This window comes from Opisthorchis viverrini (genome assembly GCF_000715545.1).
Source record: "Opisthorchis viverrini unplaced genomic scaffold opera_v5_184, whole genome shotgun sequence".
In the NCBI taxonomy this organism is placed as follows: Eukaryota; Metazoa; Platyhelminthes; class Trematoda; order Opisthorchiida; family Opisthorchiidae; genus Opisthorchis; species Opisthorchis viverrini.
Genome location: NW_008751839.1, coordinates 834,515 through 853,209, shown reverse-complemented (window position 1 = coordinate 853,209; position 18,695 = coordinate 834,515). Strand labels below are relative to the sequence as shown.

General features: G+C 43.0%; 1 protein-coding gene across 1 annotated transcript in view; it reads left to right on the top strand.

Moving 5' to 3' along the window:
- Positions 1-5,693: 5,693 nt before the first annotated feature.
- The window catches only part of T265_07720 (hypothetical protein), a gene marked incomplete at both ends in the record, with an annotated part of 90,865 nt that continues 77,863 nt past the window's right edge, over positions 5,694-18,695 (top strand). The window contains one exon of the mRNA XM_009173316.1: positions 5,694-5,889. The remainder of the gene's footprint in view (positions 5,890-18,695) is intronic.

Below are 18,695 nucleotides of genomic sequence, written 5' to 3'. Positions count from 1 at the left end.
CATCTGTTGTGGTCCATCGATAGCTGTAGAGAGCGGCCCGATTTGATCTAGCCCATTATTGGGACCGGGTTCACCGCAAGAATTGGGTGCAAGCTGGCAGAAATATTCAAGTTTTCCAATCTTACGTTATGGCGAAAATTAAAAAAACACCTTTTAGTTCTTTAAATAGAGCAAACAGCGAGAGAATCCTCTCGAGATTTGCGCCGGCGAAAAACGAAACCAATTTCGAACATACTGCGGCTGAACATTGCCCACAATGACCGCGTTCCTCTCCTATTGGCCAGTTGCAATTTGTGCGTGCCAACGAATTCACAGCTCTTCAAGGTCGTTTGAGATATATACGCTCAACGTTGCTGCCATTGTACCTTGCCTTCAGTTGAGGCAGTGAATCTCTCGTCTAGATTTCCGGTTTTCCACCCTCCGAGTTAGGAGTGGCTGGGCTTGTGTCATAGCTGGGGATGTGTGCGCTCGTACTCCGGTCGGTTATCGTACATGTTTAGGCACATTACAGAAGCTTAGATTCATGGAAATAATTCCGGAATACGGAAAAACTTACCACAAAAATATTTGTACGGTGGCGGCAAGCATCCGGGCAAGAAAATCATGCTCCGATCAAACGCTTAAGCAGTCAATGGACTCAGCAGCGGCCGACAGGTGTTTAGCCCTCTCGAGGAAGCCCGGCAGATACAGAGTAAGAGAAATTCCACAAACACCGTTGACTCGGTCAGCCCAGCTTCAAAGATCCGTCGAGCACAATCCAGCTGGAGTCATTGGTATTGCAAAAACGGGTGACACCTTTTGCCTCTGCGACCATAGGTGCTGATTTGGGTATAAATGCTGGAAGGAAATCATGTTTCGCGGTTCCAGTCTGATGATGGCTGTGTATGTAGTCGAAACTGAAAAGCTTGTGTTTGGCAGTGACCAAGAGAACAGCTTAGTTGTGTTATGCATAGTAGTGCCTCTAAGAGCATTTTAGCGGATCCGAATGCAATGCATTCCTCGAACCCACGGTGTTTTAACGTTTACTACTACATAGTTAGGAATGCCCGCGGATTTGTTAGAGTAAGCAAACATTCATGGCCATCTTCTACGCCAAATTAAAAAGTAATATGGTTGTGATTGGAAATCGTCCCTTGAATAAAATGTTAATCTCCCACGAATCGGCAGGTAGTGCTGTAGTTGTAACAAGGTTTGGGAACTTGCAAGAACCAACTGATGGACGTAAAGTATGACGGAGTTTCCCTCCAGTAACCAAATGTCCCCTTTGCATCCACCGGTTAACTATCCCGGAAGAAGGAACACGAGTTTATTGAATCGCTTTTCCGAGTGAGCGCCTACAGGCCCTTAAATACGGAGAAGAATTTGATGCAGGAGAGCCATATCTCCTTGTAGAAGCTGCATGTGTATTTACCAGCACAGGTGTAAATAGTCTGCTTGCACCATGTAAGTACACTAACGCAGGTTAACCTTACGTCGATTCTTCTTACATTATCACGGTACAGACTTGGAGGTCGCGCCTCCAAACCAGGGAATACGAAAGAGTATTCATTCGACAGATAAGGTCTAGTAGGTGGCCGCGCTCTCCAGAATTTTCCGTCGTTTTTAGCGGCATGACGTATACATCGGATACTTCCGCATGAACAACTCGGCGTGTCGGGACATCTTTATGACACGCTCCAGTGTCTGAGTGGTGCATTGGGTATTTTAGGCGACCGTTTGCATTCCAAAATTAACCATCCCGGATCGTTCGTGTGCAGTCAAACTGCAGGTGATATGCAGCACATGGGCCGCAACGTAAAAGGCAATCCGTGGGTCCAGGTGGCGCGGCTGGTAAAGGTCTTATCAGAATTTGTATGATGGTATTTTGATGGGCGAAAATCCCAGTGTATTGCATTGTCCAGGCAAACAATACGGTAGAATATGTTCCGACTGTTCGCAGAAAGTCTGTGATCAAACATACTTCTCCTGCCACCCATGTTTGTGCTGCCAGTTTGTCCACCATAAAAGTCTTCACCAGATACAATTTGCTCATCAATTCCTCGAACAAGCCGAATAGTTTGCGCATGAGAGCAAACTGTTGGCTTTCCACGACGGCACTTACAAACGGACGTCCGGTACCCATACCACCCGCTGGCAGAAAGGCGTATAGCTTGTATCTACAGGCCAAATATAGGTGGCCTTAACAAGGCTCACCAAGGCGTTTTGTCACGTGTGCTCCATTGTAGTTTACGAGATCCGGGGATCGTCGAAACAACGCAAGCTGTTGTCATCTGGCGAAGCGCATGTGGCTGTAGTGATCTCCACACTCCAACACAAGCACACGACCGGGCACGTAAAGCTTGGCTGGGAACAAAGGCCATCATCAGCTACGATAAGACCCGTCAAGTAATTAACAGAGATAGCCGACAGTTTCGGCGGTGGCTGTTTTTGTCCGGAGTTGTAAGGCCTCTCAAGAATCAATCAGCTACTAACTTTCGCACTTCACACGAAGGCGTGTTTTGCTTCAGCAGCAACCTGTAGGTGCCACGCTCTTCTTCCGTCAGTTGCCAATTCACCGAAAGTCGATTTTACAACAATTTGGAAACCTTACGTATATGTTTCACATAATAATGGGTAATTACAGGGTTTTTCTTCTCCCTAAACAGAAACATACTATACAGCCGGTGTACAGCTTGTAGTTGGCAAATCCGCTCATTTTACTAGCTTCTTCGGCTCTCTCAAAGTTTTGTTTATTTCTGGTCGCCTACTGCATCTGTGGTGCACCCACACGTAACGCGGAAGAGCTTGGTGCTTCGATTACCTGTTATACGCACGAGTACTACGTAGCATCATTCATACACATATTTAGCGCTTTCCCAACTGTTGTAAAGGATGAAACACGACTGAAGCCAGTTTCTCGAAAAAAAATTTCTGAGGCTACATATGAAAATGGGGATTGCAACTTTAAAACTAAAATACGTACCAAAGGAATTGATATTACGTTGCGCAAATTCCAACAAAACTGAGGCAGATTATGGTACGTTTTTGTAGCACCACACATACATACAGGAGACTCATACGATTTTAGGCTAAACGCTTTATTCTATGGGTCAAGGTTCCTGGGCAACAAATATCTGCTAGCTAAGGAGCCAATCAAGTGAATTGCTAAATAAAGGAAAACCTATTTACATGGGAATCACTCCAGGAGACAACTGGGTGTGTCCAGCATTAGGCGGGCTTTTTCAGAAGGAACCAACCAGAGGCGTAAAAAAGATTAACGGCTGAATTAGAGTGTTCCGTTTGTAACCTTCATATGCTATTGAATATTTTCTGGCATACCGTTTTCTTTGGTCCAGTATGGAGACATTTTGAAGTCTTCTCATTCCCCGGAAGGCCCTCATATTGATCCCGGGCCAAAATTTGCGCACAGCACCAGTTACGCAAAGACCAAAGCCTTACAGTATCACGACTGGCAAACTTGTTAAAGACGGTTTGCTCTGTTCAGTCTATTTACAAACAAAACGCGTGCCAGTTGTCAATTTTCTCGCCCTAGCATAATCTTTGCTTTAAAAACTTCACCAGCGTGCAGGCAATTCTTGCGGTGAACCCGGTCCCAATAATGGGCTAGATCAAATCGGGCCGCTCTCTACAGCTATCGATGGACCACAACAGATGTGGGCGGAACGGGTGTCCATCGAATGTGAAACATGGTATGCAATGTCACACTTACAGGGTTTGGTGGCACTTTAAATATATGGGTCTACAGGACGACCATATAAGCCAATTATCTAACTTTCGTGACCCGTTTGTCTGCGCCAGCTGCCTCTACCTTGAGGGTGCTATGCGTTCCACAGCTAAAAAGAGAGCCACCAAAAACGAACTCAAGTCCCTGCTGCTGAGTCGGAAGGTTAAGTGCGAATGTTCTGGTTTAATCGGTATACTCGACGACGCTTCTTTCTGAAGCTCTGTGGGACACAAACAAAGCACCAAATGGCCTGGACGAGAGTTGACAATGACCACCACGACGTTGTTATTGGGCAGGCGTATGGGGTATTGGAGGTTGATCATCTGGAGGATTGTTCTCCAGAAGAGTCACGCCAACGAAATTGTCACAGACGCTCTTTGATGGTGTCCTCACGAAGCCTATACACGGGTCACGGAAAGTAGTTTCGCTGAAAGAGGAGTAAGCGGACATATGGTTTCCTAGTCACAGTTTGTCTGTTTCCGACTGTTTTGTTGTTCAGAATTTTCTAATTCGGCTCTAATTTGAGGCGCATTTTACATATATCTGGGAGTCTTTCTCTAGCACACCCACTTCAAAGATGCAGGCACAGTCGCTCCTGGTTGGTAACGAAAACTCTTTACGCCCGAAGTGAAGCGAGCCACAATTCAGCTTCCAGTCACTCTCTGCTTCCTATTAACCGTACAGATAATCTTGGAGCAGACCGTCAGAATTCAAAAGCTTTACCTAGGTTTGAGGCTTTTATCTTCTTGAGGCCTTCTTGAGGCGCAAAAATTGCGCCGCAAATTTCTCATTGGTTGTTTGTGAAACAGGCTTCGGCTTGTCCCCAGTTCAGCGGACTCCAAACAAACTAAAAAAATACAACAGCGTACTTAGCCTTCCAAAGGACGTTACTAAACCAATCATAATTTGGAGCGGCCGCCATTTTTGCCCACAGGGGATAATGGTGCCCCTTATGTGTAAAAGGCCCGCGAAAACAGGGCTCCCTTATGGCGGAAAAACTCTGCAAATGAAAAGCAGCTCTCAAAACCACCAAGGTTATCAGTGTCTCGAACAAGCCCTTGAACAGCTTTCTTTCAGCTACCACTTCACTGTCTCTTGCTAGTGGGTGATTTCAACGCTCCAAATGCCTCCGTGGATGGAACTTTAGCGCGTCGGATCGAGTGGACTATTTGCAGCGGCGCTGACGGAAATCTTTCAACAGAGTGTTTGTGTTTGTCATGTCGTTGCGCCCACCAGATGTCGCGCAGGCCAACTACCAGACCTCTTGGATTTGGTCGTCAATAAATAAAAATACTTCGTTAATCAGACGATGAATAACGCTCCACTGTGACATTGTGACCACTTGTGCCGACCTCTGACTTCTGCTACTGGGCCAGAAATCCCGACCCTCAAACATGGATCCGAAATTTATCAGGTGTTCGCATTTTTCTTGAATAAGTTACACAATGACCAGCCTCAGTGAAAGACTTATATGAAGCAAGTGTCCAGAGGGTTTACGAGGCTGACAACATTTTCGTCCCCAATAAATCGCCATCCAGTCGGATTTGCCGGAATTTACCTAAACTGAATCGGCGGATTTTGGGAAGGAGGTGTCAGCTATTTTCCAAAATAGTTGATCATGAGAGACTCAGAAGATGAGCTGGTTTTTCGTAAAATGCGAAGCCGTGGTAAACCAGAAATCCGCGAGCCCAACAAATGAAGACAAAATACAATTCTAGACCTTGCCCGGAAAACAAATTTCCTCTCCGAATACATCAGGCACCGCCGCAGATATAAGTTGTCCCTCCCCATTTCTTCTCTTGATAGGTTATTCGAATCTGTAGCGAGAATCAATAATCCACAGAACAGAGTGCACTAGCCTCTGGCTTCCTCCTTGTTTTGAAGTTTATTACGCTCGGCTATTCATATGGACTCGAAAGGAATAGTGACCTTGAAATCTTTTCGAATTTTTTCGGGTTTAACGTGTTCTGCAGGTTAAAAAGATCTGGCCAAAAATTGATGTATTTCGGTGGAACTGAAAATCAAGGAAGGAACTTGGAAGTTCACGGAATATTACCAGTCTGTGAGCAATATACCCTCGTCGTATTGGCTCAGCGTGAAGGTCTCGCATCGACGTCAACTGTGTCTTGCTACTACCATTTGGATTGTCCAAAGAAAAATAAGGGGTAAGTTAGTGTTACGGTAAATTGGCATGTATATGAAGTGTAAGAAAGTAAGCAAGTAAGTGTAGTGATTGCGGCCATAGGATCCTACTTCGAAAGTAGCGGTTAAAATTCACGATGTAACATCCACAAGCCCGTCATTTGTACACTAGAAACGATTTCAGCATATCTCACCGTCTTTCGCGACAATATTTTCTCGTATTTTTGCTACTGGAACCACCGAAATTCCACTTATTCATCGCCGGAATAGAATTCCTTGTAATATGTATTTTATTCAACTCAGTCTCCTAAACCTTACCTAGCAATTTCCTTATCGACGATATTATGTTGAGGATAGGAGTAATGAGTTTGAGAAATTCGAAAAACAGTTACAGACTGTTTAGGGATTAGTTATTACATTTTTGCTCATTCATTCTGTGGGCGATTGGAAGATAGTTTTTATGTATCTAGTGCACTTAACGCAAGGTGTCTGGTGCCATGATTGAACTTTGTCAAGACCAGGAGCATATCTCTTTGTTGACTACAGTTTGCACTTATAACCTCATTGGTTCATTTAAATCTACAGCAAAGCCGAACCTATAGGTCTCCAGCGACAACAGCGAAAACTCACTGACCCCTAACTGAATAAAGTCTGAGTGGCCTGCACTACTACAGCTTTATTTGACATTCGAAACCAACTAGTAATTCAGATGTTGCAGCCGCATATTTCTGGCCCATATTTTGATGCAGCTTGTCTGTGTGAGAGCCAACTGTGAAAAGATATTTTCATCCGAAGTTCTACTTTAAGTGGAACAATACCACGGAACGGACAAACACTAACTACTACCGATTTCAGTGGACTGAAAACCGCCAGTTTCCTGTGTCCAAAGTGATCAGTAAATGGCACAATCAAAAGATTCATATGGTTTTCTCTGATGGTTTACCGATTGATTTATTTGAGTGTGTTCGCAAAATTCGATTGAAAACTGAATTTAATGAGCTGTGGAAGAGATCAGACATGAAAAGTCGTGTTTTTATGCATACACTAACATCCTTTACACGTTAGGAGGATCAAAATATCACCTAATTACGAAGCAAAATGTCGCAGCCACAAGAGTTACTAGGACATGGTTTCATGAGACCATACGGCTCCAAGACTGCGGTAGATAGGAATACAACTACAGTCATCATTCGCATCCGAAAAAAGACAATTTCTCTCTCACACTCCTGTTGAAGGCACTGAATGTAAAAAAACAACCCGAATTTTTCCAAGACGTCTCAGAAGGTCAAGGCAAACCACCTATCTAAGAATAGCTAGTTTACTTGTACTAATTTATTCAGTCTTTCTGGTATGCTTAACAAGCAAGCGGAAGGTAAAATCTATATTTGTGGCAGAAACTAAAGCCCTCCAAGAAAATAAAAATTTCCAGAGCTTTACAGCCAAGAAGAGAAGGTATTCACCTTTTTCATGCAGTTGCCATGCTAGAATAAAAACTAGTAACGTCGATATCCAGGAAAATTGGTGTTCCCTTGTGCTGACTTAATTTAATCGATTGAAGGGTTGGTTTGGTCTACGAAATAGTGATAAAACTGCCTGCCTGCCAAAAATGGGTCAAAGGCTACCGAGTAGTAGACAAGAAGTAGGCTAACACGGTAATTTTAAAAGCAACTATTTACTCACTGTGGAAGCCGCAAAATTTGAAGCTATTTGAGGTGCTCAAAAGGCTCAAAGCTACGATTAATTTATGTACACAGCCAAAATCTATTAAAATTTATGCCATTAAATTCTTAAATTAAAAATGAGTGTCTCGTCAGTGCAGAAGATTAGCTATTAAGGTTTTGGTAACCACTACGATGCCTTCGTCTGTAGTAATATACCAGTCTGTACTCTATGTAAAACGTACAACTTTTCTACAATCTCTGAAGTGAACCACATCATTTAATAACTACTCCATCTGACCTTACGCTTAAGTGTGCTTACAAAGGCATTTTCTAAAAAACGCGTAGTTTAGACCATGTATGGAGCATAAATAAGTTGTAACTCGAAAACTCAGCTTAACCATCCATGGACCCTGCTTTGCTATCAAGTTGCTCACGTCTACTCAAAATACACAGCACCGCCATTATGCTGGTTAGATAACTTTCATTCTTTATACGCTGTTATTTGGAATAACCATTTTGGTTTGCAGCTAAGCTACATCAACGACTGAATCCTTTTACTGAAACAGGGGTAAGCACGATCTACCAAAATTTAAGATCCACATAAGTTATCAAAAATCGGTTGTCAAACTGATCAACCAACTTACACGACAGTTTTTCAAATCTCTATGGTTGACGCAATATGGTAAAAGTAGTTGGGGGACAAAAAATTCCATGTGGAAGATAATAAGTTTCTCTGAAGTTTACAGTCGTGCTACTCAAAATTCATTGGACAATTGGCCAGTAGTGTTCGATTTGTTACTTCCCCAAATCTCATACTTAATGCGAAATCGAAGCACCATCGCTGATATAGTTGGACGTGCAAGTCTACAGCCATTGCATGGTCGGTGTATTTGAGAGAACAGAGACAGTTCCGGTACTGTCACATCTGCAAAATCAGCACATATTTCTGTTGGTTTAACTCTCTCACCTTCTGTTTTCTGACTACCTGCACAGTTGAATACTGGTAAAACTTCATATAACCACACATTTTAGGCTTGGGAGTGACCAACTTAATGCGGTGACATAAAGCATCGGTGTGATGGCAGTACCAGCCATCGATCTTGGTGTTTTGTCGGTGGTGGTGGTGTTGATCTTTATTGAAGACTTCTAACGTGGGTCGTGCTGGAGGAGATGCTAGTTCAGTGCTCACTTTTCAACTTACTTACATGGGTAGTCATCTTGTCTTAGCCAAGTAGTTTGTACCTGCACTACATTTTCAGAGTGTAACGTGTGGCACGTTATCTAAAGCAGTCAGCGAGAATTAGGTATTTCGTACAGTAAGAGTAGATGGTTCTCAGTTATAACGAAAGGATGACTGATAAAACTGGCATAACATAAATGAACATTAACCACTTTCTGGGGCTACGTAGAGTTAGTGTATTGCAGGCTGTTCATTGCACGATTCGTTCATTTCTGATTCTAATCGTCCTTGTTTTTTCATTGACGTGGACAAAAGTTGCCAGGCGCTGGACAACTGAATGATAGCTGCTAAAGCAGTAAACTTCCATTAGAGTTGGTTTACTTGGCCCGTATTACCGATTTTTCAAACCCATGCCCATCTTCTACAAGCTACGCAATTGGAGCTGTGGAAAGATACAGTGTACCGTACTTCCGCAATTTCTTGTTCTCTATTCTCGTTTCATTGCTAAAGGAGCACTCATTGATACCTGAGTTTCGCATTGTTCTGTTCACCAACTGACTGACACGCAGTAGCTGCTCACAGAGCTAGCGTGCGTAAATACAGCTCACATAGCCTAAGTGAGCGCTGACAGCAAAAGCATACATTTTTGTGCAAATCATCACAGGCGAGTACTCCATAAGCGCGAGTTCGATATAGGTATCCTTCCGTTCATCATTTGTTGTTGAGTAAAAATTTCCAAAGACCTCTTCCAAAATCTGATTAAGGTTGTTTTTACACCGATGATACATGGAGTACGTGAACAATCAAAATATTCTACGGAGAGCTGCGTTTTAGCCGGACTTGGACTGGCACAAAGTACCCATAAAGAAATTATGTGGTAAGAAAATCAGGAAGGACAGATCTCTTGCTTATTCTAGGAAGTAAATTTACGGAGATTCTACGAAAGGAGCAATTACGGACCGTAGGCGTTGGATAAAACCGAAGATCGTCTAGTACGCAGTAGTCAGTCGTATAGGTCCGCAAGTATACCCTGTGAAATCAGTAGTGGGAAAGCTGAAGATGGAGCAGGTCATTGACAAACAACGCTCATTTATGGATGAACTTCACGTTGAACGGATACTCAAAGGAATCTCAGCTGCGTCTCCCGTTCATGACATTCTTCAGCTAAATGTGCTATGCAAGGCATATAACAAAAATAGAGATTCAGCCGGGATGTTGTTGAGTCTTTCCTCTAAGCCAAGTCAGTGTTTGTCGGGAACTGCATAAAGTATGGATTCAATTCAAACAAAGATTTGACGGAAACTAGAGGACTATGTCTACCTGGTTGGTTCCTAGGAGTGCAAAAGCGGCCACAGGATGTCAACTAGTCTTTAGCAACTTTAGAAGCATTGTGTACTGTATGTATTTCCCGTATGTGCTGGAGGCTGGTGAACAGCAGGAAACAATTTCACTTGTTTCTCGCATGAAATGAGTTATAATGGCTTTCACTGAGCGTACATTGGGACAAGTCACTTACATTGCAAGTAGAATATTGACAATTCATGTATCAGTGCCACTTATGTAATCAAGGTCGAAATCGCTGAACCGAGCACAGCGAGTGACGATGCTTTCTTTGTGTGGACAAGTACTTTTAGCAGGTCACATAAGTGGGCTCATCTAATTTTAATATATTCTAACCGGAAAGTATTTTCATCACCGTAAACAACTTTTCCTTGGAAGCTTCAGGCAACCAGCTTAATTGGCTAATTGCTTGGGAAATTCTGCCAACACCGACGCTGTCTGTTGGTAATGAAGCTGTTATGAAGTCTAGGTCCTGCAGTCGAACATGATCTGTATTGAAAAACCGATAAGCATCATAAAGCTGTTTCCGCTTCGCCGAGAATCATCAGAGCATGTCTCACAAAACGTTCAAGAGATTCGAGCCCGTAGCCTTTTGATTGGTAAACAAACGCTATCATATTTGAAAAAAATGCTAAATATATCTGCTTTTCCTGTATCTCCTCTCTCATTCAACTAAGAAAATCCATAAATTCAGAACTATCGTTTGCGACTTACTTTAATCGAGTATGTGCATAAACCCTTAATGATTAGGTTGCTTGTGGAACTAAATTACGGTTGCCTCGCTTGGATCCACGGTACCCACGAATTCATCTGTGTTCCAAAGTTAAAATTGTGGTGCTTTTTACTTTTATTAGCACTGATTGACGAGTTTTATTTACGGGAAGAGCGGCGTACTATTTTTAATGTCTCATTTGGGGGTTGGCACGTGAATCAGTGCAGTGTAGGTGAGAAAACTATACTTAATTAAAGATATGCGGGCCTAAGCAAAAGGTTTAATTCAAAGAAAATCTGTCCAATCGGGAGTTCACTGAACAACATTTTAGTTTGTGTGGTTGAGGCATTAGAATGTACCTGAAATAGATGATCAAGCCCGCGCTATGCCACATCTTACGGAATTGTGAATACAAGAGAGTGATTGGAAGGATAGATAAAAATGAGACCTCGATGAACAATTTAAAGACAAAAAACGACTCTTTCATGGTTTCACTTTAGCGGAACATAGCCAATATGAGCTTGAAATAAACGGATAAGTAACCGTCAAACTCCATCTTAATACTTTCATATTTTTGTAGGGACAACATGTAGACGAGGCCATAATTGAGCATGAAAAAGCCACATCTCGTACAACCTGATTAATCCGATTAGTAGTTCCCAGCAGATGTCTGACTGTCAAGCTGTCGCGTATGTAGATACAGCCAGAAGCTCTTCAAACCACGTATAGTTTGATGGCAAGTGTTGTACAGACCTTCGATGTTGTGGATAGATGAAGGTGGGGAAGTTGTGGACTTGAGGTGAAAGATGTAAATAAAAGTAATGCATACTTTTATAATCAGCAAGCGGAGAGGCCGTTTCTAGTGCTGAATTATAAATAAAGTCTTTGACTTTCTCACCAATCTCTGACTTTAGAAGTACTTTGCACCCTTTCAGTGGGAACACTGTTCAAAGTGAACCGAAACTAAAAATCAGTAAAACGGATAGATGGTGCAATTTGAAATTCGGGTTAAACGGGAGCGGCAAAAGTAACGTGATCTTAAAAATTTCATAAATTTCACACTGTTTGGGTACCTTTAAACCGGTTTTGATCACCATATTGTTGTTTGATGTAATTTCAGTACAAGTTGGATTCCTTGACCGGAAGAAGCCATTTCTGATAATATTGTCATCAGTTATCTATCAAGTGCAGGAATATTCTGGTGGTTTACTGTACCTTTTAAAGGGATGTTTATTTGTACCGGACATTATGTTGAAAACCATTGGTGCCCAGTAACACAAGATATTTTTTGACCCGTATCATTCCATTCCCGAACAGTTAACTCAAGAAACGCATCTTTTGCGTGAAATCGTTTGTGACTTTTATCACATGGCAGCCAGCTCGAGTTCAGTTTATTGCTCATCTACTAGCCGGCGGGTTCGAGCCACCCTTCTCCTGGAGATTTTTGGAAATGCTTGGTACTGATGATTCTTGATAAGGCTACATGTTAGCTTTTCGGTACGCGAGGAAATTTTGATCTAGAAAATAAAAACTAGTGAATTTCTACTTCGACATTTCTTCTTTTATTGTGAAGGCAAAGTGTGGCAAAAGTCATGAGTAGCGCGTTATTAGCTTACATATTACAATTTCAAGGAAAACATTCGTTAGATCTGACTCACAGTGGCTAAACAACTGTTTCACAACCCTTTTTGGCACTCTGTTGTTGAAAACTGGAAACGGCGTCCAGGATACTTGACCACAGGATACTATTTCAATGAGTTTTCTATCTTTTTTTGTGGTGATTTCGTCCTGTAAGTGAAGCCAATCTATGCTGAAGAGCCGAGAAGCACTGTACAGCTGTTTTACCCTTATTGGTAATCATCAGCAGTGCGCATCTCACGAAACTCCGAAGAGTCTCGAACCCGCGACCTCCCGGCTAGTAGTTTGAACACGTAACCGTTCGGCCGCGAGTGGCTGCTCAGCAGTGTGATTAACTCGCAATTAGATAGGATATAGCGCCGCTTATCCTTCTAGAATCCCGGTCCACTAAAGAAACAACCGCACTAAAAGGGTAAAAAATCAACGTTTAGCAATAGAAAAATTTTGCATGGATAGGTCAACTGCAAGGAATAGCTATGGGTTCAGTGTATAAAAGAAAGGTGCTGCTGACAGAATTTTTGTGGTGCGGACATTTACACTCACTGCCTCATTAGCCAGGGCTGATGGTGCACCTGATGTTTTTTTCGAGGTTATCGAGGTGACTGACATCAGCGCCTTTCCCATCCGGACACAGTCGCGTTTCATCGTCATCAGTCCTCATTGGCAGCGCCTAACTGTCATAAAACAATGAGTCAAGAACTTCTGTAAGGAGTGGAAAGAAAACGCATGGACTTGGGACGAAAAATCCCCATGTTCTTAAACAAAATGCTCAAGAATGAATGGTTCACATCATTTGACAGCACAAAATTAAAAAAAATCGTTTAGCTGTAACACCTCTGAGGCGCCCAACTGCTATGCCACTCGAAGGAAGCAAGAGGGCTGAGATACTGCCACATTGCCCAAGTCTAGTCAAGGAAAGTCGAGGTGCTGAGATCGGGTTCGAACGAAGGACATTCCGGCCAGCAACTTCGTGCTCTAACCGTTTGAGCTGTGCTTTTGAGAGCATGAAAATAAACTAATCTGAGCATCGTGCGAAAGTGAGTTGCCATCAGCGGGATCAGTCGAGAATGCTCTGCAAATCTTTCTCAATCTAAGACTGGTGGTACAAAACGAGAAACAAACGTTAGCTTGGCGGCGGTTCAAGTAGGTCTGGTTGCCGTTTGTGTACACACTTACTTGATCAAAGAGTAAGACCGTCCCGGTTTGGGACATAAAACAGGTCCCTAATCTGGGAGACTTAAAACGGAATGACCCTTCCAGTCACGCAACAAACGGTTCGACCATAATGATGATGACGATGGTGATGATGATGATGACCATGATGAATGACCTCACTTGCACCAGAAATGATGAACAAACACCGCTTTATCCTCACGCAACTGTGATGAGAACAAATGCGCTTCTAGTCCATCGATCGATCATCTTGTTTTCCTCCTTGTCAACATTGTGTATACTGTTATTGTTTGACTCAAACGTGTTTTCATCAAACGTCGGACAAGTGGATGACAAAAGTTGGTTGTGTGTTGTTTTTGAAATGCTCATCTGCACCTGGTTTGGAAAGTAAATAAAAGGCGTTGTTTCCGGTAGGACTTACAGCGATTTAGTGTAGGTGAAAACATAGCAAAACTACGTAGAACCAAACAAACAGTTAAGTGCAGAGCACACGTCGGAATATCAATGTTTCTTATCTAATCTTGTTGTAGTCGCCTACTGCGGTGTCTTGAATTGACTAACACTCACATAGATCTTTCCTGTGCTTGCCCATCCCTGCAGCTGCGTGCACCCATCACAGTCCGTTTGGGTACGTTGTCCACGTTTTGAGCTGGATTTTTGAAGCATAGTTCAGTGTTCTTCTCAGATTTGTCGGGCATAAGGATATCAGCCACAGGATCCATTTTTAAGACCACAGGAACATGAGTTGATCGGCCGATTCGCGCACCCACCGATCTTGTTGTTAAGTGTGGTTACTGTTCTAATTAGGTGTTAACGAGGTCAAAAAAACCCTGCTTATCAGCAGAGTGAAAAGCTGTGGGCTTCAAATTCAACCGGTATTGGTTGAGCTTTTTGAGATCTGACCGTAGCTTTGCTATAAAGAAGGTATTTAAGATCACATAGAAATGGTAAGAAGGCCAATCGGTGTTCGGTTGATCCTGCTGCTGACGGTCCTGCGATAGGTTATCCAGGTGGCCCCTCTACAAGCATCCATTGAGTCCCGGACCGCTAAACGCTAAGCTTCTTGGGATTCGTCTTTGCCATAAACTCCATGAAATGATGACTGTCAGGTACTCCTTAAGGATCGAATACTGTTTGGTTAAAAACCTATCTGCCTACCTACCGAATACAGTCAGGTCGTCCGAATACGCCGAGAGCTAGTGAGAGCAACAAATGCCATAAAACCACACCTATTCAACTAGAGATCGGTCGGTACCTCATTCAGTGAATGTCTCGTTTCATTCACCTGTAACTTTGGCAGCAGCCCATTTCTTTCTTCCAAAATGTCTGACGTTTGTTGACAACTCACAAACTTACAAGAATAGAGAAAAATGACGCTGATGGCCTGAACACACATGTGCCGCCAACTTTCATGTATACGAGGCGTGTAACTGTGTTGTTTGTATTCCATACCGAACAGATAATTCCATTTAAATGATACAAACACCGTGGCATCCAAATTCTCCTGGTTTTCACAGCATAACAGTCTACCACCTTACCAGTCTAAACCATCCATCCACACTGAGTGAGACAGTCACATGTCCATACCGACATCTATGGTATGTGAGGTGAAATTTGGTTAAGTCCCAAAGAAGCGCAGTAGTTAAGGTGCAGAATTAATGACGAGGAGGTCTGTCTCTTGAGCAGCCATGTCCATACCGATATCTATGGTATGTGAGGTGAAATTTGGTTAAGTCCCAAAGAAGCTCAGTAGTTAAGGTGCAGAATTAATGACGGGGAGGTCTGTCTCTAGGTTTGAGCAGCCTGGAAGTAACTCGGCCCCCGTGCTTCCGTCGGGTAGCCAGGCTGCAATGCACCAAAAGAGTGCCACAGCTGAGCGAAAATTATTGATATTACTAGGCGCCAAATCAGGAAACGTAATAAATTTGACAAATAGATCTTGGATAATGCACAGAAGCAAATACAATTAAAAAGTCTTAAGGACGTCAAGATCGCAGTTTTTCGGGGATTCTTGGCAAAACATAAAAATTTTATGGCTACCATAAAAACGACGTTTTGTTACGAGTACCCTCAAAACAACTCAAGTTAGCCGTTCATCCGTGCTTTCCACAACAATGGACGAAGACAGATCAATCTCACATTCGTCTCAAGTGCAAGAAGGAGCAAAAATATAGCTATCTGAGCTGAGACGTTGGACTGGAGATTGTTCCATAGTAGCCATCGTTAAAGCAAGCTTTTCTTTACGATGAGCAATCTTGTGATGTTTCGAAACATAAGGATTGCGCTCAAATATTTTTTCTTCCGCGGAAACATCTTTAAAAGTTGCCAACTCTGGATAATGTGAACTTTATCGATGTACTGAAGCGTATTTTAGTCGTGAAATTCCCCGCAGGAGAAATCAACTCGCGGGAGATACAACCATTTCTCACCCCGTAGAGTGAACTCTCTTTCACTCTCTTTCACTGAGGTCCCATTCTGTAGGTGAAGCCAATCTATACTGAAAGATGGAGGAGCACCCCGTTGAGAGTCATCAGCATTGGGCTTCTCACGAAACTTCAGAGAGCGTGGGACACCAGACTTTCCAGCTAGTAGTTTAGACAATTAACCGTTAGGGCAAGAACGGTTTACCCGCAGTGTGATTGACTCAAGCTTAGAGAGTAAATAACGCCGCTCATCCTTCAATCACGGGACGAGTCTATTACAAACATATCGAACCTCAGTCACATATGGAAGGCACCTTGAAAACGATTAAGCCTGTCTTGAACTGTAGTTGTTTTACAATTAGATACTTATAAGAACTGCAGTCACTTTCGGACACTCGGTGCCTCATTTGTGGTCAAAGGTAGAGGAAATAGTATCAGTTTGTCGAGTTACTTCTTCTGGTTTTTTGTGGTGGTTAGTAGTTAGCTGCAATTCGTTTTTTTAGTTCCACTGTAAATAATCAATGTTCTGTGATCCGGACTACAGAAATGTTAATTGGAATACTGGTTGGTCATTTAGTTTTGTTCCTAAGATCTTGAGCTGCTTTCTGTGCGGATGTCTCAGTCCCAACGAATGAAGACCTAGAGTTTTAGGTTATCAACACACATTTTCAAAGACGAGGCATAAAATAAAGCGCTTTACTCACTTGAAAAGCAAAGCTGTTTTTTGTCGTCAAGACCAACGTAGTTGGTTGTCCATTGTACCCCTGGGTAGAAGTTTTAAAATCAAATCATGTCAACAGGCTTTGAAACGTATGATTGCAGGCAGCATATTCCCACAGATCACATTGATCGGTGACCGGTCTTCGTAGACCCGGTAGTCGGCACTCAGATTCAGATCAACATTGCATTAATAGGAGTACTTGAGTCCGATTTTCACAAACGGGTTTACAATAATAGACCCGTTTCAAATATATTCAATCACTGACTGATGGATGAGTCTTTTCAGAAGCAATAATAGTTTGATTGATAAAGTATAGTCCGGATTAGAAACATCATAAGCGAGAGATTCAGCTGGGTACCAGGTGGTTCTCTCGCATGACCAAACTTGTTTTCATATGAGTGTATTTCGCTAAGTTCGTGCAATTTGGGTTTAAGCAGAACTCAGGGGCTGCGCCTACCTGGTGAACCCCATAAAGAATAAAACCGGCTGTGGGTTGTCGAAGAATTTTCAGCAACCTTATGAGTAGTGTATTACGCCTATACATGTATTGCGATATCTCGAATATCGTATCAACCGAAGCATGGGGCGGCCTGATGCAGTACATCCAGTTGCTGGTTTCTGGTAAGCATCACAGATGTGTTGCGCTGCAGTGCGCAGAAGAGAAAGGTAGCTACGAATCACGCAGCCTCATCGTAATCAATAACTTCAGGAGTTGAATGTTTACAAATAGTAGCGAAATACACTCATTTGCAGACTGATTGGGTTTTGCGAGAGAGTCACCTGGAACCCAGCTGAATCTCTCGTTTGTGATGTCTCCAGGCAACCGAATGTGCTGCAGCAGGCCGTTTCATGTTTCGGTCGCTACGATATTCGATGCATCGCGATACATGCATATTTGTAATGCACTACTCATAAGGTCTCTCAAAAAAACAAATAGTTTGCAAATGAGTGTATTTCGCTGAGTCTCTCGCAAAACCAAATTAGTTTGCAGATCAGTTTTTCGCTAATTTCGTGCAGTTTGGTTTCAAGTAGAACATAAGGTTGACAGAAACTCGGAGACTACGCCTATCTGATGAGCTCCAAGAAGGGCGAAACCGGTCGTGGGCTGTCGACGAATTTTCAGCAATCTTATGAGTAGTGCATTACGAGTTTACAAATATTGTTTATTAATACATAGTGAGGTGTTCTGATTGATTGCGTAGCTTGATTGTAAGTAATCGATTGGTTGCCAATCGTAGAGCAGAATTCTCTATGTATCCTCAACCACAGGAAACTGTTTAGACACCATACCGGTATAGTGAACCACCTTGTCACGAAAACACATATATAGCGTACTCACTACGGTAAAGGCTATCTGCTGTTTTGAGTGCTCTTTTAATTGGAAGTTGCACTGGTCTGAAACAGAAAATTACTGTATACGCGTGAGCTTTTGCATCTACACGCACAAACCTGTAGAACTGTCGTCCAGCTTGCATCGGTGGCGTCACTCACTTGGGAGAGAGCTGAAATTGGATTTGAACGAGCTGTCGACCCATTCAGATTGCTTTACGAGTCCCCTGTTTGTACGGTCAAATGTCCTTCGGTGTTGTAGTTTGTACAAACCATCACAGCGCCATCCGAATTCGCGTCTTGAGTAGGCAAAGTAGAATTCAGCACGTAGCTCATGTACATGGAAGTACAACAGTGCTACAGGAGAGGATGAACTCAGATCTTTCACATTTCCCCCTCCGTGTGTCCGGTGACCCAGAAGCGCTGACTCGCGGAATATATGGCGTGGGAGTTGCACTCAGCCCCAGACCTCAACGCGCTTTGCTGGATTGGATCCCAGTGAACAGTCGTCTCTGCGCCGTCCGGTTATCCAGTTCAATCAAGCTCAATGCCTCGCGGCATAAAAAGCGGTGCCTGTTTGTCGTGTCGGCTTATGCCCCAACGGACTGCAGTTCTGATGCGGAGAAGGATACTTTCTATCGAGAGCTATCC